Raw genomic sequence first — 26,734 nt, 5'->3', positions numbered from 1 at the left:
AAATCAGTTGCTCATTGTGCGGAGGCTTGGTTAATTTTCTACCCGCTACTTTGCTAACTCCTCTAACTGCTTGCACGACTTGCTTACGTTCTCATCGTGTATGGACACGTGCTGTAGACCGCCAGACCAAAACCCTAGTTGATATCCCCCATGTGACATGATTGATGTCTCGTGATTTTAGTTAGTCAGTTGCTGACTTGATGAGACGACGAGTCTTTGTATTGATGAGTCGAACAAATGTTCTGGGACTCATGAATCGAACGTGTCTGTTGAGACAGAGGTATCATTGTCGAATAAATGTTGATAGTTAAGGTGAACACATATTGATATTTGATGAATTGTTGAATATTGATAGTTGAACCAATGTTCCTTAGTCTGAGCAAATATTGCTCATCGGAGCAAATGTTGCTCGTTTGATGAATTATTGGTAACAAAACCAAATAAAATATTAATTTAAAATACTGGCAACTGAACCGAGTAAAAATGTTGATCACGGGATCAACGTAAAATTATGTTGAATCTGCTCAGAATTATGTTTTGCAGAGCTTTGGATTCGAAACCCTAATTTTGATCAATTGTTGATTAATTGATGATTTATTGAAAATCAACCACGGAGTGAAGGAGGGACCGGCTACATGGGATGATGAGTCGACCATGTAACGCCCAGATGCTCGAGTGACAAAACACCAAAGTCTCTTGAAGACCAGTTGGTGAAAGGATAATTAAATGCCGGTTTAATGATTTATTAAAATAATGCTCGTATGAGCCTTAGGTGATAAAACCTAATTATGAAGAGATGAGGGACCACCAATGGGTCATGAAACCGGCCCTGGTTGGTCACGGGACCGACTGACGATCATTTTATGAAATTCCATATTGTTTGGAAGAGTTTGAACCTAATGTGAAAAAATTAGGTCAAATGATGAAAATATGTGGGACCGTCCTCTTACAAGCCAAAGAGCCAACCTTGGTCGGTCAAGGTAATATGCTCATGTCACCAAAGTGTTCGTGTCTCAGTCCTGAGAATTTTGATATTTTCCGATGCGCGTTTGAGCAACATATTGAGAAAATATGAAGAAATCAGGGCTTTGCTCAAACTGAGGAAATTTCATAAGATGAAGGAAATAATAATAATAATAATAAAATAAGGAATCATGAAGTGTGGGACCGGCTATGGCTAAGGCATGGCCGAAAGGCCAATAAGACCGGTCCCATGGCACTTTTCCTAATTTTATATTATTTTCATGATTTTAAGGAAATATCATGAAATCAAGGAGTTTGTTGAAACTAAAGAGTTTCCTTGAAGTGAAGGAGTTTCCGTGAGATGAAGGAAACAACAACAATAATAATAATAATAATAATAATAATAATAATAATAATAATAAAATAAGGGGCATGTGGGACCGGCTATGGCTAGGGCATGGTCGGCCGGCTAGTGGCCTGGTCCCGTGAACCTTTCCTAATTTTATATTATTTTCATGATTTGAAGGAAATATCATGAAATTAAGGAGTTTCATAAGATGAAGGAAATAATAATTATAAAATAATAAGGAATCATGAGGTGTGGGACCGGCCACAACTAGGGCATAGCCGACCGGCTAGTAGACCCGGTCCATGACACCTTTCCCAATTTTATATTATTTCCTTGGTGTGAAGGAAACACCATGAAACTGAGGAGTTTCCTCAAGTTTTGTTCAAATGAAGGGATTTTCATGAGATCAAGGAAAAATAATAAAAATATGATAAAATAAAGAATTAGGCGTGGGCCTGGCCACGACATGACTAGCCGGTCGGTGGGCCCAGTCCTCTAGTGCCTTAGCTAATATTTTATTATTATTATTTTTCTTCTTATTTTGCATAGGTTCATCGTTTCTTCGTATTTTGGAATGCTCGTTCGTGCATTCAGGTGCTCGTTAGTACATTATTGCTGAATACACTTGCACCATTTTGGTCGGGGCTTACTCGATAGCGGCTCAGATGCCCGTACGTTGAATATTTATCACTAACCCATCGAATTCTGCTGGGAAGAACCATGAATTGAAGTAATGAAATATTATGAAGAATGTAGAATATCTCTGAATATTCAATCATTGAATTTAAGGATTAAAAATAATTAATTGATGGCTCTATACTAGCAGGCATGCTGTCTAGGAGCATTAATTATTTGAGAATTGAGGATATGAGCTTGTTGAAGCGTCATATTTCTTTTATATAGTCAGGGAATACATTGTTACATCCTGAAGACGTTATTGCTCTATACTAGCAGGCAAGCTGTTTCGGAGCCGTCCAATCATTCGATTCTATATAGAAGTAATTACTGAAATTTCTCAGTATTCATGATATATGTTGTTGGCTCAGTTGAGAGACTGCACATCTACATATGCTCTGAGAGATAGTATTCTCAGTCAGAGGTTCTTGGGGCATGAGCTTTCATGCTTCAATGAGAGACATGAGCCTCAATACTCATCTGATTGCTAGATCAAGAGTATGTACAATTATGGTTTTACGATTTTAGCCTTTGTCGAAAATCCACCATTTACAAAACTTTGATTGCACCTGGTTTGATTATTCTTGAAAGCCTTCTCTTCTGACATAAGGTCACTCAAACTAGATCAAAGTATTGACATGATCTTCCGAATTGTTTTTAGATCTGAAGACAACTTGTGAATCATAAGTAGAATCAAGTTTATGGTATGCAGGTACAATAGAATGCAATTGAAGATTTGAAGACAAGAAGATTTTCCTGATTGATTTTCGCATCTCGTTATATATGTGCACACATTTTCGATCCACTAAGATCTGATTTATCTTTGATAGGTTTGGTCATATAGTTGTTTAGATCGACAACTATCATTTGGTGGTATTCTTCAATATCTAAATCTTAGTTGTGAATCTAGATCTGATTATTTCGGATTTGGATTGATCTTACCCGACAAAGGAGTTTACTAGTTTGAACGGAAGAGCCTTTATCAAACTCAACGAATTTTTTCTTAAAAAATTATTGGAGTAGTTACCAGGCAACGTTTTTCCTTTACTGCTTGGAAGATGATTAAAATGATTTGAGTGCTTAAGACTTTACATCGGTATAGCAACTCAAGATTGTGATTTTTATCTTGGGATTCACGTGCGTTAGCCAGACGGTTGTTGGCGGGGGGATACTGAGTGAACTAAGTAACTAGGGGTAAATTACTAGGTCTCAACTATACGAAGTTGGATTTGTTCTTTGTATAACGGCTTAATTCTGAGAGTATTCAAAACTGGACTAGGTCCCGGGGTTTTTCTGTATTTGCGGTTTTCTCGTTAACAAAATCTTGTTGTGTGATTTACTTTTACATTCTGCAATTATAATTGTTTTATTATAATTAAAAGTAAATACACTTGTACGATTAATCCTAATCAATTGATATTGATCATATAGTAAATCGATTTTGAACTGTCACTATTATCAAGTAAATATCTTGAAGTTGTATTGTATCGACTTTTTCTATAGACGATCACTCAAGGTATCAAACTTATAGATTGAAACGAAAAGATTGTGGTGTACTTGGGTACCCTCGTCATTTCACCTTCTTGGGTAAGATAGATGTCGTAGGTAGTTTTACTCCGATGCATATTAATATGTTGAAACTCTGTCTATTCGGGAATGTCATTAACTTGTTATCTACTGCGAACATGTCATACATAGAGTGCAAGACCATGATGATTTGAATCAGTATTCATTCAAGGTGTCTGCAAACAAGTCTATACAGTCAACTACTAGTGAGCTTGTTGTTACTTTTCAGATGCCAAGAATTAAAGGAGACATGGGAAGTGAGATTCTGACTTTAAAGAGGGAGATAGAGCTGGCTCGGTCACTTGCCATCGCCAAGGAATTCCCAAACAAAGTAAAATTAGGTGTTGTGAGTGAAGATCCCAATACACCCATAAAAAAAGGTGTGGATAGACGATATTGAAAAACTGGTGTTGGAAAAACTTCATGAGAAAGGTCGAGAAGAGGAGGTCGTGTCCCTTGTCTGCCTTTACATCCTAGTAGTCTTATTCTTTTTTCGGGAAATGAGAGACTCCTTGGACGTCTCGTACATTGGTTTGGTGAAGGATTTGGAAACCATGAAATCTATATATTTCCCCGATCTAATATTATCATGAACACCTGATGGACACCATCAAGACTGTAAAAAAGACAATGTTCTTCTCAGGAATTGCGGTGGTTGCACTATATACTTTCTTGTAAGTTAGATTTTTTCATTTGCTTAATCTCTGTCAATAAATCATATCTACAAAAAATCTTATTAGTGTTTGTTTTTTTTCAGCTTTGTCTGGCTTAATATTCTTATTTAGCTGAGCTATCCGACACTGTCAAGGTCAATCCTAATGTTACACCAAGAGATGTAAGGTGGGACTTTGCAACAATGGATAAAGTAATGAACAACAAGCATATTCCAAGCTTAGAGGTATTTGTTTATGTCTGTTTTGCAGTAATGAACCTTAGAAATTTTTTTATAAAAATGTTATGCAGGTTATGTAAGAAAAAATATGAATGCATAATAGGTTATGCACCTTAATAAAAAATGTATAACATCTTATACAACTAAAATTGTGAATGCATAACCAGTTATGCACTATTAAAAATGGTTACATCACAGGTTATGTCATTCATATCAGTTATATTTACGTTGATATTTTTGTTATACATCCCCTGATGAGCGTTATGAATCATGTTGCAGTTTCATAATAACTTTAGAGATGAGTACAGTGCAATAGAATTGGAATCTGCGAACCTATAAAACCAAGAACAAGGGGAGAACTACTTACTCTCCTTGCAATAAATCTAGAAGAGAAGAAGGACAAGTATGAAGAAGCGTTTCAGGATACGTTACAGATCATTTAAGACTTGAAGTGTCTGAATAGTCCTGGAAAAAGGTCGGAGAATGTTCAAGCAATGCTAAATGACCTGAAACAGACTCCGGAAACAAAAAGACAGATTGGAGAAGGATTCGATTCTGAGTTTTATGATTTTTTAAAGAGATTGCTCGTTGCAACATGCATAGAAGATGTGCATGTGGAATTGTCAGGTGGCCCTAGCATCGATGTTTCATCAGCTGAGCCTAGAGTCCCATTAAGTCAAAATTTACCAAGGAATGCGACACTTGTTGAAGTGGTATCTTCAACTGAACCACCTACACAAGAAACTTTTCCATATGTTATCATATTTGATAGTCAAGACCAAACTGCTAGTCAAGGACTCCAGTCTTCACCTTTCAAGTTCATGGACATGGAAAAAACTGTGAATCTCTCCGACGACAAGGAAATAGACACGCGAGAGGAATTGGAGACAACCCCAAATCTACTAACAACTCAAGAAAGAATTAAAGCACAGGAAAAGGAATTTTTGGTTGGTGATGATGACATGCAACTAGAAACTCAGAAGAAAACATGAGAAGCTGAAAAACCTACATTTAATCTGCATATTTCAAAACCTGCTGCTGCAACTGAAGGGAAAGTATATGATGTTGGAGGGCCATTGTTGAGATACCAGAACAATTGGTCACTGAAATTCCACAACAACCAGCTATTGAGATACCAGAAAAAATAGTTGTTGACAGTAAACATAACGAGACGGTCGCTGAGACGATCAATGATGTCTTGAAATACATGGTAGAGAATCCTCTAACTCCAGCCACACAAGATGCTTAAACCGAAAAAGACTCAAATGAAGCTGCAGAGAAAGATACAACTCCACAAAGCATGGTACATAAATTGTAAACCGCATATGAACAGATTATATATTTTAAGAGCATCATAACATCTTTATATGAACTTCTAGATTTTTTTTATGTTGAATCAACTATTAAAAAATCAATGCATAACAGGTTATGCTTCTTAAAAAATAAATGCATAACAGGTTGTGCTTCTTAAATTTCAATGTATAACAGGTTATGCTTGCTTGAACACCAATTCTCTGATTGTTTTGTATTACAGTTTGTGAGTACATTTGCTTGAAATAGTACGTTGTGGTACCTACTAGTTTATGGTTATGCAGCTTGTAATTAAAAAAAAAAAACTCTTACTTATTATGTCTTACGCATAAATTCATCTTGGAATGTCAAGGACGGAGGATCAGATAAATACCCATGCTTATGGGATATTCAGATTCGCGGAGATATAATAAAGCAGCTGCTGAACAATGGATACCTGGAAGATCAGGTAATACGCTTCTACAGTTATATGTTGTTCCGAAAGCGACGAGATAAAAAGGAGAATGAGAGTTATGAACAGAGGTATGCAGAGGTGGCATTCATGAGGCCCGAGGCTTGATTAAGTTAAAAAAAAGAATGCATATCCCACCACTTTTAACCTTTATTATGCATCCACTTTTGTCAAATACATGTTATTCATCATTGTTTACTGCATAACCTTTTATTCCCATATTATTTCTTCTGCATAACAAGTCATGCAACTAATTTTAAACTGCATAACAAGTTATTCATAATGTTTCCCTACACATGTTGTGAACCCTTTTAAATGCATCCGTTAACTTTTTTGTAACCAGATATTATTTCTTTTGCAGTTGTTTGTTAGAAAAAAGGGAAAAGATGGGACTACCAAATATGTTGAAGCATTCATCTTGAATCTCCCTATGGACGTTGAGTAAAAGTTAATTCCAATGAACTACATCACAAAGGATAACCTTCTTGATACACATTGGACATTGTTAGAGTATGAATTCTCAGAGGGTGAGTGAAACTTCTCCAACAGTCTTCCTATTTATACAGTTCAATGCAAGAATCAAGATTTCATGATAGCAAATGCTTGTATGCGTTATTGGATCCAAAGATATGACAAACTGAACCTATCATCATATGTCGTGGATATAAAGAGGGATAAACTTGTATACAAGAATATTCTTTTCCAAAAGGACATTCCTAAACAAGGTTATCACCCCGACTGGATCATATTTATCTGCTACTATATGAAGTTGAGGATGAAGTTAGAAGGCAAACAGAAATGGGAGAAGTTGGGAAAGGAAGAAGCAATAGCCAAAGTCAACATGAAAAGAGTAGGTTTGGCGTTGAAAATTGATATTCGTGGTAACAGTTGGGACATAGATGCCAACGAAGATGTTTGGGATGTAATAGATGATGTTGTGCATAATGTCCCTTAATTGGTATGTGTTGGTAGATACTTAACTTAAATGAAGTGAAAACTAATTGGAAACTTGTTGGTAAAACTTAACTCCAGTCGGACTATATTAATTGGAAAGTATTTGGTGCAATGTTGGTATATGATTGGAAAATTTGGTAAAAAAAACCTTGTCTGAACAACTTATATCTTGTTATGTTACGATGTTCATATTAATATTTGTTTCAGTGCATCTACTTGCCGCAAACTTACTCTACAAAAACTAGAAATACTGGTATTTAATTGTACTATGATAACGAGGGGGCCCCGTCCCCTCGACCCCCGAATACAAACATTACATGTTATAAATCTTACAAAGTAACAGGTTGGTTAAACTTAGTAAAACAAAACGCATGCCACGTTCTGCAGCCGTATTTAAAAAGAATGAACGCATAGCAAATGATGCGTCTTCAAAAAGAATGCATAACAAATTATGCATCTTAAAAAAGAATGTTTAACAAATTATGCATCTTCATCTAAAAGAATGAATAACAAGTTATGCATTTAAAAATAGAATGAATAACTATTTCTGTAAAAGCAAAAAAACATACAAAAAATAAAATAAAAGTACTTGTTTATAAAACCAAATACAAAAACTAAGTAAAAATACAATTAGAAATGGTGAAATCAAAATTAAAAAATATTCTGAATGAAAAATGAATTAACTTCAAACGAAAAAGTAATAGTCTGAAGAAAATCACAAGCTAATTGCTCTCCCTTAGGCCGCTTCAGCGACTTCTTATATGGATGGACACTGGTAGGCTTTGTACAAGATTGCTTGTTGTGATGGCCAATCTCACCGTAATTACCACAACACATAGATCTCCTGGTTGGCTTCTCATAACTGCTCAAATTCTATTAGTTGTTGGTCTCCCTAGCGGCTTCCTAATATCAGGTACATCGATAATATCATTACCTTCTTAAACTTCGAGCTTGTTTTAGTTCGTAATAGGATGAATGGCATGGCTATAAGCATTATTGTAGTATGAAGTAGTGAAACAAGGATCGACAAAATCATATGGGTTAGAACCAGACATTGAGATATAAGCAAAAGCATGCACACATGGAAACCCATAGGCGCGCCACCTCTGACATGTACATGTATTTTTCTCCAGGTTGACTTTATGAGAACTCTCCCTCCCCCAACTTCATAAAAATGAGCATCATACTGTATAACCATCCAGGTTACACCCTCATCAATAAGAGCCTTCATCTTAGATTCGTTTTTTGGTGTGGTAATTGTCTTGAAACTTAAACAATATTTCTCATTTCTGACATCATCTTTATCACATCCTTTTTTACTTGATCCAGGAGAGCATTTGCAGAGAGATTATTGTGTGGTTTAATCCAACCATTGAAGGATTCGGCAAGACTCGAAAATGTCATGCCATACCTACAACCCTGAAAAACAGTCATTTGACCAGCTCTTGAGAGGGATATCTTCAATATGATCTGCAACCCAACCACAACCGAGTCTCCTAATCATACCAATGGAAGTTTGGTAACCTTGAGGACTAAGAGCATACGTAGCAGCATCAAGAACGACACCATAACTTTATTCAATACCGTCACTTTAATAAAAAAAGTGCACTTTGTCTCCTTGATCAAAGAGTCAATCAGTGGACAAGATTTACCGAAAATTGTCATCCGGCGATCGGAATCATTCGGATGGAGTTTGACTTGGACGGCTGGGAAACTTCGGATAACGTTGAGTGGGTCCATGTGTGTGAATGAAATTCAGGATGTGGGAGCGAATTTATCGTGGAAAAGTAAAACATAATTTTTCTCTGTGTGTCAAAATTCAAAACACACTCTCTCTTTCCTTTTTCGCCCTATTTTCTCAGTACAAGTTTTGTTTGATTTATGAATCTATGATTTCATTATTATTATTTTCATCAGCGATTGTTCAGTTTTTTGTTCAGTGATTTTCTCGCTCTATCTGTTTTTGGTGCACTGATTGTTCAGTTTTTACGGATTAAGATGCAGTCAAGAAAATCAATGTAAAAATTAGTAGTTGATTCTCGCCTTCTATGGGTTCTAATAAGATCTTGTAATATTGTTGCAATTTAGGGTATTAGGTTTAGGCAAAATTAGCGTTCTCTGTGTTCACCAAATTCTAGGGTTTTTACCTTTCCGTCTCAGTCATCAACTGTTGCTGAGTTGGTTTCCGATATTGTATATGCTCTGCTCAGTGTGATTTTTTTTGGTGATTTTTCTCTTGAGACTCAATTTTACTTAAATCTCTAAAATTATTGATTTTTTTTTTGTGTATTGTGTTCAAGGTTCAATACTAATTTTTATTGATTTTTTTATTGCAACGAATGAAATGCAGATAGAGTGGATTGCAACTCAGATGCTGAAAGTCGATTCGATTCTTACGTTGATTTCGGCCTTGGTAAGATTCTGTCTACAACGTCTTTTAATAGTAAATTTACTTGATTTGAATAGTTGTTTACTGAGTCTGAGTTATTATTGCGACGAGTGGAATGCAAGTGAAGCAATATGAGGTTGGTTTCAGCCTCCGTAAGATTCTGTCTACAGAGTCTGTTAATAGTAAATTTACTTGATTTCTGTAGTTGTTTAGTAAGTAATTAGCAGTGGAATATTATTTCTTCGGGGATAATTTTGCTCGGTCTCCTTCTTCGGGTTCGTGAAGCGTGGTAAAGGCACAAATGGGCAAATGTATTCTTTATTGTTAGTATTGTTATGAACTGGCAAGGTGTTTTAGTAAGTGCCATAGCTTAAGATTTTATAACTTTACTGAATCCTGAATCCATTTAATCCATTAATTTAATGTACTCAAAAACTCTTAAAAGTATTGGTTTTGGTTGAGAAAATTTATGTATGCCCAAACCTGAGAATGAAAACCGTAGATATCAATATCATATAAGAAATTGATAAATTAGGGTTTATTGCAATACATTTTGAAATCCAGACTTCTTGAAGAGAGAAGGATTGATAAAAATAATCAGCGAACCGTATAAAACTAAACTGATAAAATCAAACAGAAATTAGAGAAATCTATAGGTGTTCGAAGTGTTTAGCGAGTAGAGGCATAGGATAGCAGAGGTGGGTAAGAAGAAAGATGAAAACTTGCTTAGTAAACACGAAGTCTAGGGTCTGCTCATTAGTTTTTAGCTTTTCTCCTGTTCTTTGTTCTCTGTTCCTTCCATTTAATCTCGCTATTACTTTGACATCAATTGGTAGGTACATCAGATATTCGGAGATGTAATGCTTGGAGATTTGATTGGAAAAAGGGTTTTAAAGTAATGGTTGTAGCAGCACCATGACAACTTAATTTTGCTGTAGCGTTTCGAGAAATTGGGCAGATTGGTGAATGCACAAATGGTATGTCTATTGTTTTTTTGTTAATTTGGCTATGAACTGACAAATTGAGTATTTCATTGCTCCACTATTTACAATGCCTGTTGTATTATTAGGGTCTAAGGAAATAATCACGGCATCACGCCATGAAAATGCAAAAGTACAAGATCACTTTACTAGAATTGTTCTGCCTTGGTGTTTTATGTCATACATGTGCGTGTGTTGTCTTAATCCAAGTTTTCTGTTTTTTTTTTTCTTTTATAGGATTGTCAGGGTTTATAGGTTTTGATGCCTTGCTCTTCATTAAGGAATACAGTATATACTTTTGCAGGAAAAAATATAGGATTTCAAGCTTATCGTTCAGGTTTATAGTTGAGCTTTAAATCCGGATCTCGCAGATGGACAATGAATACCAACTCTGATAATGACGGTAAGAGGTACTTCTTTGATTAATCTATATTTTTAACATATATTTCGTATTACCACTCAAAAGTCTCAGAAGTGTACTCATATGCACATTTAACATGCTTTGCCGTATCAGCGAGAGAGGCGAAGAAGTCCACAAAACTTGGAATGTGTTTTCTGTGTTCATGTCATGCCAGGTAAGGTATTTAGGTATTAAATTATCATCGTAAGAAGGAAGATAATTATTAATGGCACATTATTTTAGAATTCCTTATCTAATTAAGCACATTAAACTGGCTTTCATTCCCTGATGCTAGCAAAGAAAAACTGTCTGTGGTGTGTAGTGTGTTAAGTTGAGTTTGTAAATCTTTAATGAATTTCTACACACCTCTATCACCTCTATCTTAAGCTTTCTTGAGAATGCAACAACAATTGTTAAGCTTTCTTGAGAATGCAACAACAATTGAGGTTGGTGGTGCATGCTTAAACTCTAAAAAAATGTTAGCGAATTCGTTGTTAGATTTTAGAGTCGGCTTTTCCCAATGGGTATATATATGGTAACAGTTATTTGGAAAATAACCGAGTTACTTCCATTTACCAATGTAATACAGGTCTCTTTTCAAATGTGGACCAACCAAATGCAGGACACCTTAAACTCAAAGAAGAAAGGCGATGCTGCTTACCGAAAAAAATTATTCGAAGCTGCAATTGAGTGCTGCACACAGGTTATTAAATGTAAACTCGTATTTGTTTGTATCGTTATTGCTGAAAGTTCGTCATCTATCATATCACAAGTGACAATTTGCCTAAACTTCAAATAAAAAAACTATAATATGTGCACCAGAAATTAGGTGTTACACTTCGTAGTTATGTGGATCTGTATGACCCACACCCATCCTGCCCATGGTTCATTAGAACATAACCCCGACTCTCAGTTCCCATGCTGAGATTAGATGCTTTAATGCGACACTCCAGAATTATGGAGGTTCCAAGTTCCAGAAAGAGGAATCCAGATGTCTCCATTTTAGATCTGAATTCTAAAATATATTTCTGAACTAACTTCATACAGTTGTCCATGGTTCATTAGAACATAACCCCGACTCTCAGTTCCCGTGCTGAGATTAGATGCTTTAATGCGACACTCCAGAATCATGGAGGTTCCAAGTTTCAGAAAGAGGAATCCAGATGTTGCCATCTTAGATCTGAATTCTAAATTATATTTCTGAACTAACTTCATACAGTTGTCCTGTGCAATTCATTTATGCAGGGACTGTGGTTTGTCCTACAGTTTGTGCATAATGGTGTCTATGTTATCGCCTAAGTGACATGCAATAAGAACCGATCTTAAAGATGCAACCACTCCTCAAAAGATCAAAACACCAAACGGTCAACAGTCTCAGATGTTTGAAGTGAAAAACGAAAACTTAAGGTACATTAACCAGAGGCTTAATTTGAATATGACAGTAAAAAGAAAAATAAACAGGATAACACGCTTTGAGGACTAAGATTCAAAATAAAATACACACTTCAACACACTGTATATATAGATGTTTCATGTTTTGCGCTATTGGTTAACAACTTATTTAGAATTATTATAGGATGCTGACATGCTATACATTTTTTTTTACATCTTGGCAGAGAACAAGACAGTTCACCAGGAGATTTAAATATTTGTTCCTTTCAAAGGTTGTAAACTTTGATCCAAGATCATGACATCAATTTGAGATCAAGTAAGTAACTCTCTCTTACACCAAATATTTACAGAATCACGTAAAAAAGCAGGAGAGTAGATTATTGTTTTGTAGTCGCCTATGTTGTGTGTGGTGTAATTAAAATCTTTATAGACTTTGTCTTTTAAGTGTGGTGAATTTCTTACTCTACATCTTTGTTATGTACTTACTGTAATGTGCAAAAGAATTTAATTGAGTAGTTCATAGGATTGTAATATGCATGGATGTTGTTTTGATTCTCAAATTAAAAGGTTGGTCCAACCCACTGCACATCCCTCATTCTGATAGAATAATAACAATGTTCACAACAATCCATTAAGCTTTCAGAAAGTGAAGTTTATGAGACCTCTACCTTCTCCCACTACTCATTCATCAGGTTAAACTTTAATACAGGTAACATAAAGAAATTCATAAGAACTATGAGAAGCAGTACATACGCAAATAAAATTTTATGCTCAGGTAGCCTTGATAAAAGCAGAGACCAATGCCGCACTTAACTATCTTCAAAGAGAATTGTAGAATTGCAGTTCTGTAAGTTAGATGTGGAATTGATCATTTGTCTTCATATGCACACACAGCTCGGTGTGTTTAGCTTATTAAGCTTATTTGTCTGTCAGTGCTAATGAACTACTTCTACACCATTGGTTCGCTTAATTATGCTTGGCCAGTTGTAGATGGTGGATTTTCGACAAAGGCTGAAATCGTAAACCCATAATTATACGAACTTCTGATCCAGCAATCAGATGTGAGTATTGAGACACGGTTCTCTCATCAAATCTCTGACTGAGAATACTTTCTCTCAGAGTACATGCAGATATGTAGTCTCTCGGCTGGACAACGACATATCTCATGAATACTGAACACTTCAGTAATTATTTCTATATAGAATCACGAGATTGGCGGCTCCTAGACAGCTTGCTCTGCTAGTATAGAGCGATAACGTCTTCAGGATACAAAAAACAGTTTTCCCTGATTATATAGAGGATATGAAGCTCCAGCAAGCTCATGTCAGAATAATTAATGCTCCTAGACAGCTTGCTCTGCCAGTATAGAGCCATAAGTTAATTATTCGTAAATTCTTGGATTCATCTGCTGAATTTCCGAAAATATTCAAAAATATTTTCGCAATATTTCGTTACTTCAATCGATGGTTCTTCCCAGCAGAATTCCATGGGTTAGTAATAAATATTCAACGCACGGGAGTCTGAGCTATCTCCGAGTAAGCCCCGAATCAAATGGTGTAAGTGTACTCAACGATGATGCACTAACAATCACCGCATGAACGAGTATTTCAAAATACGACGAAACGATGAGCCTATGCAAAATAGGAAGGAAAATAATAAATAATTAAATATTGACCAAGGTGCTGAGGGATTGGGCTCACCGGCCGTGACGTGGCCAATTCCACGCCAGTTTTATATTTTATCATATTTTTTGTAATTTTCATTGATCTTATGAAAATCCTTTCATTTGAACAAATGTCCTTCGTTTTGAGGAAACTCCTCAGTTTCATGGTGTTTCCTTCGCACCAAGGAAATAATCTAAAATTGGGAAAAACATTGTAGGGTCGTGATTATTGGCCAACCGGCCATGTCTTGATCCCGGCCGGCCCCACACCTCATGGTTCCTCATTGTTTTATTATTATTTCCCTAATCTCATGAAAACTCCTTAATCTCATGGTATTTTCACAAAACCATGAAAATATAATATAAAATTAGGGAAACTCGTGGGACCGGGCCCAGCCGGCCGGCCATGCCTCAGCCGGTCCCACACGCCTAGGGGTGTGCAACGGACGGACGGTTGCGGATTAGGGGTCACCCGTAACCGAACCGTCAAAGTTGCGGATTTACAAAATTGAACCGTGACCGGCCCAATCACCCGCGGATTTAACCTTTGCGGATCCGCGGATTGTACGGGCCGGTTGCGGATTAACCGCGGATTTGACCTAGTCTTGATTGTACTTGTTGGGCCTAAATTCAGTTAGTGTCTTAACTTAGTTTTGATTGTATTCAGTTAGTTAACTTAGTTTTGATTCTATTTGTTGGGCCTAAATTCAGTTAGTGTTTTAAGGACTTTACTTCTTTCTCTTTGGGCCTAAATTCATTTAGTTAAATAAGTGATCAAAGAACTTCACTTCTTTCTCTTTGAGCCTAGGTTCATACTCAGGTAAGAAAACTTTGCTTCTTTCTACGGTTGCGGTAATCCGCGGTATTCAAATGACAACCGCAACCGCATCCGCACCGCATGCGGATTTGAGAATCCCACCCGTGTCCGGCCCATACGTCTTGCGGTTTGGGTGAAATCCGCAATTTTGCGGACGAATACGGGTTAAATCCGCGGTTCCGGTTTTTATGCTCACCCCTACACACGCCCCTTATTTTATTATTATTATTTTAAGGTTTCCTTGATCCCATGAAATTCCTTGATTTCATGTTATTTCTTTCAAATTATGAAAATTCCTTCAAATCATGGAAAATAATATACAAAAATTACATAAAATTAGGGAAACTTGTGGGACCAGGCCCAAGCCGGACCCACACACCCTTATTTTATTATTTTAATATTATTTACTTCCTTGATCCCGTGGAGACTCTTTCACTTTAAGGAAACTTTTTAATTTCAGCAAAATTCCTTGATTTCATGATATTTTCATAAAATCATGAAAAATATTATAAAATTAGGAAAAGGCACCGTGGGACCATGGTCACTGGCCGGCCGGCCATGCCTTGGCTCCAGCGGTCCCACGCCTCATATTCCTTCATTTTATAATTATTTTCCTTCATCTCATGAAGTTTCCTCAGTTTCAGCAAAACCCTGATTTTGTCATATTTTCTCAAATGGATGCGCAAACGCACGCCAGAAAATATCAAGATTCTCAGGACTGAGACACGGACGTGTTGACGACGTGAGCATGTTACCTTGACCGACCAGGGTTGGCTCTTTGGCTTGCAATGAGCCGGTCTCACGTATTTTCATGATTTGACCTAATTTGTGCAATTGCACGTATTAGGTCCAAAACTCTTCCAAATAATTTTGGAATTTCATAGAATGATCGTCAGTTGATCCCGTGACCACCCAGGGCCGGTTTCATGACCCCTTGGTCGGGCCCTCATCCCTTCAGAATTAATTAGGTTTTATCACCTAAGGCTCAGACGAGCATTATATGAAAAATGATAGAACCAACATTTGATCATCTTTTCACCAACTCTTCAAGGGGTCTTGGTATTTCCTCACGCGAGCATATGGATGCTACATGGTCGACCCACGGTCTCATGTAGCCGGTCCTTCTTCATTCCATGGTTAAATTTTCAATAAACTATCACTCGATCATCAATTGATCAAATTAGGGTTTCTGAGTCCAAGGATCATAATTCCATATTCGAACGCTAATAATTTTACGACGATCTCATGATCACCATTTTATTATACTCGTTCAACTACCAGTATTCTAATTAATGTTTTATTTCGGTCACGCTGCCAATAATTCATCAGACGAGCAACACTTGCTCAGATGAGCAATATTTGCTCAAACCAAGGAATATTGGTTCAACTATCAATATTCAACAATTCATCGAATGAGCAACACTTGCTCACCTCAACGTGAGAATTACACCTTTATCTCAACGGACACGTTCAATTCATGAGTTTCAGAACATTTTGCAGAATCATGTTCAACTCAGCAAATACATGGACTCATCGTCCAATGAAGTCAGCAACTGACTAAATACACGTCTGCCCTGCAGACTCCACGTTCACGAGACATCAATCGTGTCACTTGGGGGGATATTAACTAGGATTTTGGTCCGGCGGTCTACGACACGTGTGTTCATACACACGATGGAATGTGAGCAAGTCGTGCAATCAGTTGAAGGAGTTAACAAAGTAGTGGATGTAAAATCGACCAAGTCTCCGCACGATGAGCAACTGGTTTCAAACACGTTTTCCACTTTCCCACTCTTTGATTCCATCAACTGTCACACTTCATGGGATCATGGTGTCTATAATTCCAGCAATATAAATAAGTCTTTGAATCATGATTGAAGACAATACAACGATCTCACGTCTCACAGACAACACGAGATTAACTCAACATTTGAGTAATTACTCTCAACAGAGATTCAATCATTTAGAACTTATCTTATTCAGAATTCACAACACACCCACAATCTTTGATTACCATTGATTCCACACATTTCTCAGCTTCCCTCCTACAGATCAACCCATCCTTTCTTGTGACCGAATTTACTCCGGAACACCATTGTCTTGGTTTAGGCCGGAGTACTACAGATTGATCTCTCGAATTCAAAGCACTCCCTTCTTGCAGTGCATCTGTGTGAGGTTGAACATTTCGCTTGTTCAATGAGTCTCCTCCGTATGGTCGTCTCCTCAATCCCGTGAAAACCAGCAAATCGTTTTGCCCCATCTAAATATTGGAGACCACAGTGGGAGATCATTCTCTCGGTTGCAATCTCACAATTTCACAAGATGGCCGGTCTTAGGTCTGGGTTAGTCACAGGTTCCAACGCAAACGGCGCTAGCACTAGTAACAACAACAACAACAACGAGGATATCCCGGAAACGATTCCGGCCTCTAACACTAACGGTGGTGATGTCATTCCTCCTCACGTCAACGCGGATGGTCATCCTTTGTTCGGCCGACACCCTGAGGAAGTCAGAGGGAATCTACCACCTACCATTGCTTATCTCATCAAAGTGCAAGAGACTCTTGCAAAGAATCAAACCGATATGGCTACAACACAGAAGGAGCTATTTAATCAACTGAAGGCTCTCACTGATACAATGTCAGGGAAGATCCAAGGAAAAGGAAAAATCCTCAGACGCCGATCCTGAGGTAATTCCAATTCATACAATTGATGATGATGAAGCTCGCAAACATGCAGACGATCCATCGGCGAAAGAATCATTAAACTTCATCACTCGGGAAGATTTAGAACGCCTTCGGGAGAACCATGGAAAGGACAAGACACCACATGTCCATCTTCACCAGCCTCCATACCCTGCTGATACGCAAAGGATTCCTCTTCCAAAAGGTTATATCTCTCCAACCTTTACTTTGTACGACGGAACCGGCAATGCTCGGGAACATGTTTCTCGGTTCCTGGAAGCTTTGGTTGAACATGAGCATAACCATGTTGTCCGCCTCAAAGAATTTTCAAAATCCTTGAAAGGCATTGGGGAGAAATGGTTAATGCTTTCTATAGGAAGTATTTCTTCGTTTCAGAGCAAGTTATCCTCTCTGATCTCGGAAGGATGTTTCAAAAGAACAACGAGCATCCTAACGATTATGTGAAAAAGTTCAGAGTTCAAGCGTTGGATTGCCATGATCCGAATGTCACAGAGCATCAACTTGTGGACTTATGCATCAATGGAATGATTCCAGTCTACAGAGCCTTATTGGAGAATCTCAAGTTCCAGACCTTCTCAGAACTCCATGAAGCAGCCAAGAGGTCGGCAACTACTGCACCTGCTATATTAGAAAGGACTAAGACTGCAAAAGCTGAAGAACCACGAGAGGCAAGAGGCAACAACAGACGTTTGATCAACAAACAATACAACCTTCAACCTTCCACAAATGCTGTCGCCGAAGGAAGCAAACGGAAAGCTGATCCACAACATAAACATACTTCCTCAGCCCCTTCAAAGGCGCAAAAGAAAGATAATGGGCAAGCTCCTCCTCAACACACGGAAGATCCAGAAGCACCTGATTTTCCCTGCTCCATTGAAGAAGTTATCAAATTACTGGACGCCTGGATTCAAGACGGTGCAATCAGGTTGCCATATGTCAAGAAGGAACCAACTGAAGAGGCCATGAAAAATCCTCGGTACTGTCGCTTTCATAGGTTCGTCAGTCACCCCACAAGTGATTGTAAAACTTTGAAATGCATATTCAGAGAAATGGTAAAATCGGGAGAACTCAACCTGGGGACTGAAGGAGTACACAGAAACCCCCTTCCAGTCTGAACCTTTACCATCTCTGAGCCTCCCGTCAAAGAAGCAGTTCAATCCTTAATCAATCATGTCTGCGAATTGCTATACTTATCAAAGGCTCAAAGGAAATACATGTTTGCGGCATTAAACCACATCGTGTCAGGCAAGCGTCTGTTGATTCAAGAGACACTCACTGAGCCTCCAGAAACAGATAAAGAAATGTATGACTAGGGACTTGTGGATGGGGAAAACGATTTGCTGGTTTTTAAGGAATTGAGGAGATGATCGTACGGAGGAGACTCCTCGAACCGAGCGAAATGTTAAACCTCACGCAGATGCACCGCTGCAAAGGGGGTGCTTTAGATTCGAGAGATCAATCTGTAGTACTCCGGCCTAAATAAAGACAATGACCGTTCCAGAGTAAATTCGGTTACAAGAGAGGATGGATTGATCTGTAGGAGGGAAGATGAGAAATACGTGGAATCAGTGGTAATCAAAGATTGTCGGTGTGTGAATTCTGAATATGATAAGCTCTGAATGATTGAAATTGCTCAATTGAGAGTAGTTGCTCAATTGATGAGTTGATGATCTCGTGTTGTCAGTTTGACGTGAGATTGATGATACTGATGATGCTGATGATTCAATCATGATTCAGATACTTATTTATATTGTTGGAATTTTAGACACCATGATCCCATGAAGTGTGACAGTTGATGGAATCAAGGAGTGGGGAAGTAGAGATCGTGTTTGAAACCAGTTGCTCAACGTGTGGAGACTTGGTCGATTTTCCACCCACTACCTCGTGAATTCCTTCAACTGATTTCACGACTTGCTCACATTCCATCGCGTGTTTGAACACACGTGCCGTAGACCGCCAGACCAAAACCCTAAGTGATATCCCCCAAAGTGACACGATTGACGTCTCGTGGTATGTTAGTCGATTTGATGACTTCGTGGTTTGATGGGACGATGAGTCCATGTAGTTTCTGAGTTGAACATGATGTTCTGAAACTCATGAATTGAACATGTCATGAGACAGAGGTATAGTTCTTACGATGAAGTGAGCAAGTATTGCTCATTCGATGGATCGTTGAATATTGATTGTTGAACCAATATTCCTTGATTTGAGCAAATATTTATCATCTGAGCAAGTGTTGCTCATGTGATGAATTGTTGAATATTTGACCATCTGAGCATGTGTTGCTCATCTGATGGATTATTGGAAGCGTACCAAAAATATTAATTAGAATACTGGTCGTTGAACCGAGCATAATTAATAAAATTAATGACCATGAGGTCGTCGTAAAATTATTAAGGTTGGGATCTGGAATGATGATCCTTGGATTCAGAAACCCTAATTTGATCAATTGATGATCAATTCATGGTTCGTCAGAAGTTTAACCACGAGACGAAGGAGGGAGCGACTACATGGGACCGTGGATCAACCATGTAGTGTCCATATGCTCACGTGAGCAAATACAAAGAACTCCTGAAGAGTTGACGATTTGTTGGTGAAAGAATGATCAAATGCTGGTTTAATCATTTATTCGAAAATACTCGTCTGAGCCTTAGGTGAGAAAACCTAATTAATTATGACGGAGTGAGGGACCGACCATGGGGTCATGAAACCGGCCCTGGGTAGTCACGTGACCGCCTGATGGTCGCTTCATGAAAATCCAAAGTGTTTGGAAGAGTCTTGGACCTAATACGTGCAATTGTGCAAATTAGGTCAAAACTGTGAAATTTGATGGGACCTGCTTCTGTCAAGATAGCGTGCTCGTGTCCCCAAGGCGTCCGCGTCTCAGTCCTGAGAATTTTGATATTTTCTGGCGTGCAATTGAGCATCCATTCGAGAAAATGTGCCAAAATTAGGGTTTCGACGAAACTGAGGAAAACACCATGAGATGATGGAAAATAATTATAAAATAAGGAATAAGGAGGCGTGGGACCGCCGAGGCCAAGGCATGGTTGGCCGGTCGTGGCCACCGTCCCGTGATGCCTTTTCCTTAATTTTATAATATTTTGATGATTTTATGAAAAATTCATGAATTTTGAGAATTTTGATGAATTTAGGGAGTTTCCATGAATTGAAGGAGTTTTCATGAGTTCATGAAAGCAAAATATTAAAATAATAAAAACACGGGCATGTGGGACCATGGAGGCATGGCCGGTCGGCTATGAACCGGTCCCACGAGTTTTTCATAATTTTTTTTTAATATTTTTAGGTATTTTTGATGATTTGAGGGAATTTTTCCTAATTTGAGAAAAATACTTTAAAATCAAGGAATTTGATGAATTTATGGAGTTTCCATAAATTGAAGGAGTTTTTATGAGTTCATGGAAGCAAAATATTAAAATAATAAAAACACGGGCGTGTGGGACCATGGAGGCATGGCCGGCCGGCTATGGACCGGTCCCACAAGTTTTTCATAATTTTTTTAATATTTTTAGGTATTTTTGATGATTTGAGGGAAATTTTTTCCTAATTTGAGAGAAATACCATAAAATCAAGGAATTTGATGAATTTAGGGAAAAATATGATAAATAATAATAAAATAATAAAGCAAAGGGCGTGTGGGACCGGCTAGTGGCCCGGTCCCACAAGTTTTAATAATTTTATTTTATTTTATTATTATATGATGATTTGTGCAAAAAATACTATGAAATCAAGGAGTTTTTTCTTGAAATTAGAGAAATAGTAATAATAATAATAAAATAATAAGGAACCGTGGGGTGTGGGGCCAGATGGGACCAAGGCATGGCCGGTAGGCCAATGGTCACGCCCCACACTCCTTTCCTTAATTTTATATTATTTGTTATGGATTTATGGAAGTACCATGAAACCGAAGAGTTTCCTCGAGACGAAGGAGATTTGATTAGATGAGAGAATTTTCATCAAATCGTGGAAAATAATTTAAATGTATTAAAAATATAAAACTGGCGTGAAACTGACCACGGCACGGTCAGTAGGTCGTGTTTCCGTGTTCCCAGCACCCTGGTCAATATTTTTAATTATTTATTATTTTCTTCCCTATTTTGCATAGGTTCATCGTTTCGTTGTATCTTGAAATACTCGTTCGTGCGGTGACTGTTAGTATATCGTCGTTGAATACACTTTCACCATTTGAGTCGGGGTTTACTTAGAGAGAGCTCAGACGCCCGGTTGTTGATTATTTATTACTAATTGTGGAATTCAGTGGAGAATAATTCACAAAACTGAGTAATAAGATGTTTATTATTAATTCATAGGATCAGCTGAGGATTCGACTACGAATTCAGAATAATAAAGTGAGCATTACCATTCCATGGGATCGTAGATTCGACCATAGAATCAGAGTAATTAAGATTTATCTATTACCATTTATGAGACCAGTTGTGGATTCGACCATGAAATCGGAGTAATGAGATGATATAGTTATTGCTATTCTATGAGATAAAGCCGTGGATTCGATCATAGAATCAGAACAATTGTTTATTGCCATTCCGTGGGACCAGTCGCAGATTCAACCATGGAATAGGAACATTTGTTATTGCCATTCCATGGGATCGTAGATTCGACCATAGAATCAGAGTAATTAAGATTTATCTATTACCATTTATGAGACCAGTTGTGGATTCGACCATGAAATCGGAGTAATGAGATGATATAGTTATTTCTATTCTATGAGATAAAGCCGTGGATTCGATCATAGAATCAGAACAATTGTTTATTTCCATTCCGTGGGACCAGTCGCAGATTCAACCATGGAATAGGAACATTTGTTATTGCCATTCCATGGGACCAGTCGTGGATTCGACTATGGAATAGGATCAATTGTTATTGCCATTCCATGAGACCAGTCGTAGATTCGACCATGGAATAGGAGCAATTGTTATTGCCATTCCATGGGACAAGTCGTGGATTCGACCATGGAATATGAGCAATTGTAATTAGGAATAATTAACTTTGTGGCTCTATACTAGCAGAGCAAGCTGTCTAGGAGCATTAATTATCCCGATATGAGCTTGTTGGTAAGTCATATCCTTTATATAGTCAGGGTAAACTCGTTGTTTGTTCCTGAAGACGTTATCGCTCTATACGAGCAGAGCAAGCTGTCTAGGAGCCGTCCATCTCGTGATTCTATATAGAAATAATCACTGAAAGTATTCAGTATTCATGAGATATGTCGTTGTCCAGTCGTGAGACTACATATCTACATGTACTCTGAGAGAAAGTACTCTCCGTTGATAATTCGATGAGAGACCCGTGTCTCGATACTCACATCTTATTGCTGGATCAGAGCTTCGTATAATTATGAGTTTACGATTTTAACCCTTGTCGAAAATCCACCACCTACATTTAGTCCCCTGCTTACTGAGGAAAGCTGTGTTCCTCAGTAAGCATTAAATGGTGATTTTCTCGCCATAAATAATAATACTAGTAATTGAACTTAGTCGTAAGTGACGTTACCGGATTTAGAGAGCATGATCAAACCACGACTTGATGAAGGATTCTATGTCATGATTGGAGCATCGTTTGATGAGCATAAATTGGTGTTGATCCTTTGGTTTGGACAACGAGTCCATGGTCGGTTAGGATTCGCGGGCCGGACCCAATAAGGAAATCCTTAGAAAATTAGGTTTTGGAAATAAAAATTGTATAAAAGGGATTAATCCCTTCTTTTTTTTCACGTCCAACTTCCATCACCTCTTCATCTTCACGTGCCAGCAACAGGAGAAGACCGCCGGGATCCAGCGCCGCCGCCGCCGCCAGTCGCCGTCCGTTGCCGCTGGCCAAATTCCGGCCGACCAGGTACGTGTTTTTTTTTGTTTTTTTTTGATGTTGATGTTTATGATCCTCATGTGTTGTTCATGCTTTGACCATGATGAATTTATATACATGTGTGTATATTAGTGTGAGTTTTATGAAAAAATCCTCGTTTTTGAAAACGTATGTTCGTTCGATCGTTAGTTTTGAAAACTAACTATAATCCTGATTTTTGAGAGAGATTTTTTTTTTAAATATGAACCTAGGTCCAGTGATAAAACTTAGTGTATGAGCTCTCATGTATACCAAGGTTTCATCATAAAAGAAGTGAATTTTCATGAAATCGGAATAATCCTTCGTTTTAAAGACAAATAACGACGACACGAAGGAAAATATGTATGATGAACTTGTGTCCAGTGATAAAATTTTGCTTATGATTTTTCATGTAAATACAAAACTTTATCATATGTATGAGATGTGAGATTTCACAATATTTTTGAAATAAACCTTCGTTTTAAAGACAAATAACTACAATACGAAGGAATTTTTTTTTTATATATATGCAGCCGTGATATATATTGTGTAAAATATGATGGTATATTTTATTTGCATGAATTTGTTTTCATTAGATAAAATTCTTGAGAATTTATGTAAGCAATGTTGCATTAATTGCTGCTTTTTTCGAAAAATCAAAGCGTGTGTTTTGAGGAACCTTCGAAGATAGACAATATATTTATAATGAAATATTTTATTGTTATAAACTTCATAGGTCAGTTGTGTGAATGTTCACATTATGAAAATTGTGTCCGTGATTTTATGAAAAATCAGTTTCGGAAATTAAATAAAGTTTCGTTCGTTTTTGCAGTTTTCGAAGAGACGAACGATTTTGAGGTGTTAAGTCTTACGGCATAACTACTACCATTATTAGAATTGTAAAGAGGTAAGAGTTCAGAGTTACCTTTATTGCTGATGTTGGTTTGTTTACATAGTAGTAATCTTTGATCTTCCGGTTCCAGAAAATGTCGACCAACAACAACATCAATTACGATTACTGGTATTCCTCTTCTTCCTATGGCTCTTCTGATGAGGATTCTGATGATCCTGTAGCGAAATCAAAGGCTATGGTTCCCCATGAAGGGGCGAAGCCTAATGTTCACTTGGGTGAGCGAAGAGTCTCTTTTGCTGAACTCAAGAAAAGAGGAGCTGAAGACAAAAAGGAGGATGCCTGTCAACGTGAGAAAGATCGCACCCGGCGTAAGAGACAGAGGGTTGAGGAGCAGCATCGATTCTTGGATGGAGTGCCTTCCGATTCTGATGTTGATGCTTCTGAAGAAGAGATCACATGGGAACCATCCGAGCGTTACATTGCCTGATCGATATGAAAGAGAGCATCAGAGGATGATGAAGAAAATTGAAGCTGAAGCTGCAGCAGAAGATGACTCGGATTCAGATGATGATGATATTTTCCTCCATCCACCGGACTTCACCAATGATTCTGACAGTGACTCTGAAGAAGATGATTCCGAGAAGGATAGTGACGATGAATCTGGCAATTCGGATGAGTCTGACGAGTAGTTTTACTTCCATCTTCTTTAAACGTTAGAGCATTCCCTTTTAGTATTCATAGGGGATATCTTCTTTTGACTGTTTAAATGACTTTACTTCAATTAGACATTTCTTCTGAATGATGAACATTTTTGTTAACGTCGATTTCTTCTAATCCATGACATAGACCAATGTCCATACATCCAAATTCATCATGACTTGTCGATTTTCATGAGAAGTAACATAATGCACGGCTGAGGATTCATGACGTGTACAAGGCCGCGTGGCCTATCCTTCGACCCGTGATGTTCAGTCCCCAATGCGTTATTTTTCCTCCGCATCTTCAGTATCGATCTTTGAAGCCTAGGGTTTCAGTAAAACTCGTAACTGAGTTGACTATTCGCGAGGGATGACTATCGCCTGATATATATATCTTCAAGACTCCAAATCTATGATCCACGCAAATATTTCTTCCATTCCTGAGTCAGTTTCATCGTGCAGAGAAGTTTTGATCCTACCTCCTTGCCGTCATGTCGAGCAATAGCATTTCTTCTCAAGATGATCTTCAGTCGAAGTGTGAAATAGCAACGTCTATCTCAGTAATTTTTACACTTCTTCTTCTTCTCCTTTCTTGTCTCTGTTCGATCGAGATTGTTGATCACAAGAGAATGATTTGTCGTAGGACTATAAGAACAATGCTACTCCTCATAATGCAAGGCCTAAGCGGACTGTTAGAGCTCCTGCCCGGTATGGATCGTCTCGTGCTGAAGCTGGATCGTCTGTAAGTAAACCCATGACTCTTGAGATTGTACTGAGTACCCGGATTAACACTCCTTCGTTTCATCATAGGCGGATGTCCGTGTCGTCGTCGATGCTAGACGAAGAAAGAGTGAAAAGTCCGTGACCGTAGTTGAGGTTGAGGAAAGCAGAAACCAGGCATGTGAAGATTCTGCAGGATCCGTGGAGACTGAAGACAGTGTCCATGTTCGTGAATACCCAACCGATGTACTCTTATTCGAAGCTCCATTGATTAGTACCTTCCCAGACAATGAAGTGGTCGGTAGATTCGTGATTCCCAAATGTCATGCGCCTCTGTACACCAAGATTTGGAAGAGGTATGTCACATTGCTACCACAGAAGTGTGGAAAGGTTTTCTTCCAACTCTTTTAACCACGGTAGCGGGGTTATTGCCGATCATCGAGGAAATGAACCAGATGCATTTGCGAGACGTCAAAAATCATGAACTGCACAACTGGGATGAAATGATCTCGAATTGTGAGATATTGTGATTCAATGTAAGCTGGCTCCGTCTTGAGATAATCAAGGTTCATAAGGCGGCAGAGGCTGCCGATGCAATTTTCATGAATGCCGCTTTACTAGATGAGGAGAGGATACTGTCTCTGGAGTGAGCAAGGGTTGAGAAAGCGGTCGAAGACTTGAAGGCAAAGACCAAGATTTTTCAGAAGAAGCTTGACGAGGCTTCTTACAGGGATTATCCGTTGCTGGATGGTTTGCTATGAGTGAGCATTTGTGGTTGTTGTTTTTTGAATAAATATGAGTTTCTAGTTAGGTGAAATAGTTGATCATGGTATGAACGAATTTTGCTCATTTATGAAATGTTTAATGAACAAAGGAGCATTAGCATGCTCTTTGGAGGAATGAAATTACATTTTTGAAAATGCTTGAAATGATGAAGAGGTAGTTTGTTTCATGGATAAGGCATAATAAGCTTTGAGCCATTTTCCATTGATGATGTTTCCTTCCTTTCCTCCATCGATTGCTAAAATTTTGTAGTATCCGCTAGACACTGCTTTGATAACAACATACGGTCCTTCCCATTTAGGAGAGAATTTA

General features: G+C 38.0%; 1 long non-coding RNA gene across 3 annotated transcripts; it reads left to right on the top strand.

Annotated features, from left to right (window-relative positions):
• Window positions 1–8,962: 8,962 nt before the first annotated feature.
• Window positions 8,963–12,888, top strand: LOC113357668. 3 transcript variants are annotated; one of them, XR_003363772.1, is made up of 8 exons: window positions 8,963–9,385; window positions 9,512–9,574; window positions 10,387–10,527; window positions 10,835–10,933; window positions 11,045–11,105; window positions 11,520–11,633; window positions 12,176–12,337; window positions 12,547–12,888. It is a non-coding gene; the product is annotated as an uncharacterized LOC113357668 (long non-coding RNA). The 3 variants fall into 3 exon arrangements; XR_003363771.1 differs by having other exon boundaries at window positions 8,963–9,574; XR_003363773.1 differs by having other exon boundaries at window positions 8,963–9,574; window positions 10,835–10,940.
• The last annotated feature ends 13,846 nt before the right edge of the window (window positions 12,889–26,734 follow it).

This window comes from Papaver somniferum, chromosome 3 (genome assembly GCF_003573695.1).
Source record: "Papaver somniferum cultivar HN1 chromosome 3, ASM357369v1, whole genome shotgun sequence".
Taxonomy (NCBI): domain Eukaryota; kingdom Viridiplantae; phylum Streptophyta; class Magnoliopsida; order Ranunculales; family Papaveraceae; genus Papaver; species Papaver somniferum.
This window is presented reverse-complemented; position numbering and strand designations above follow the sequence as displayed.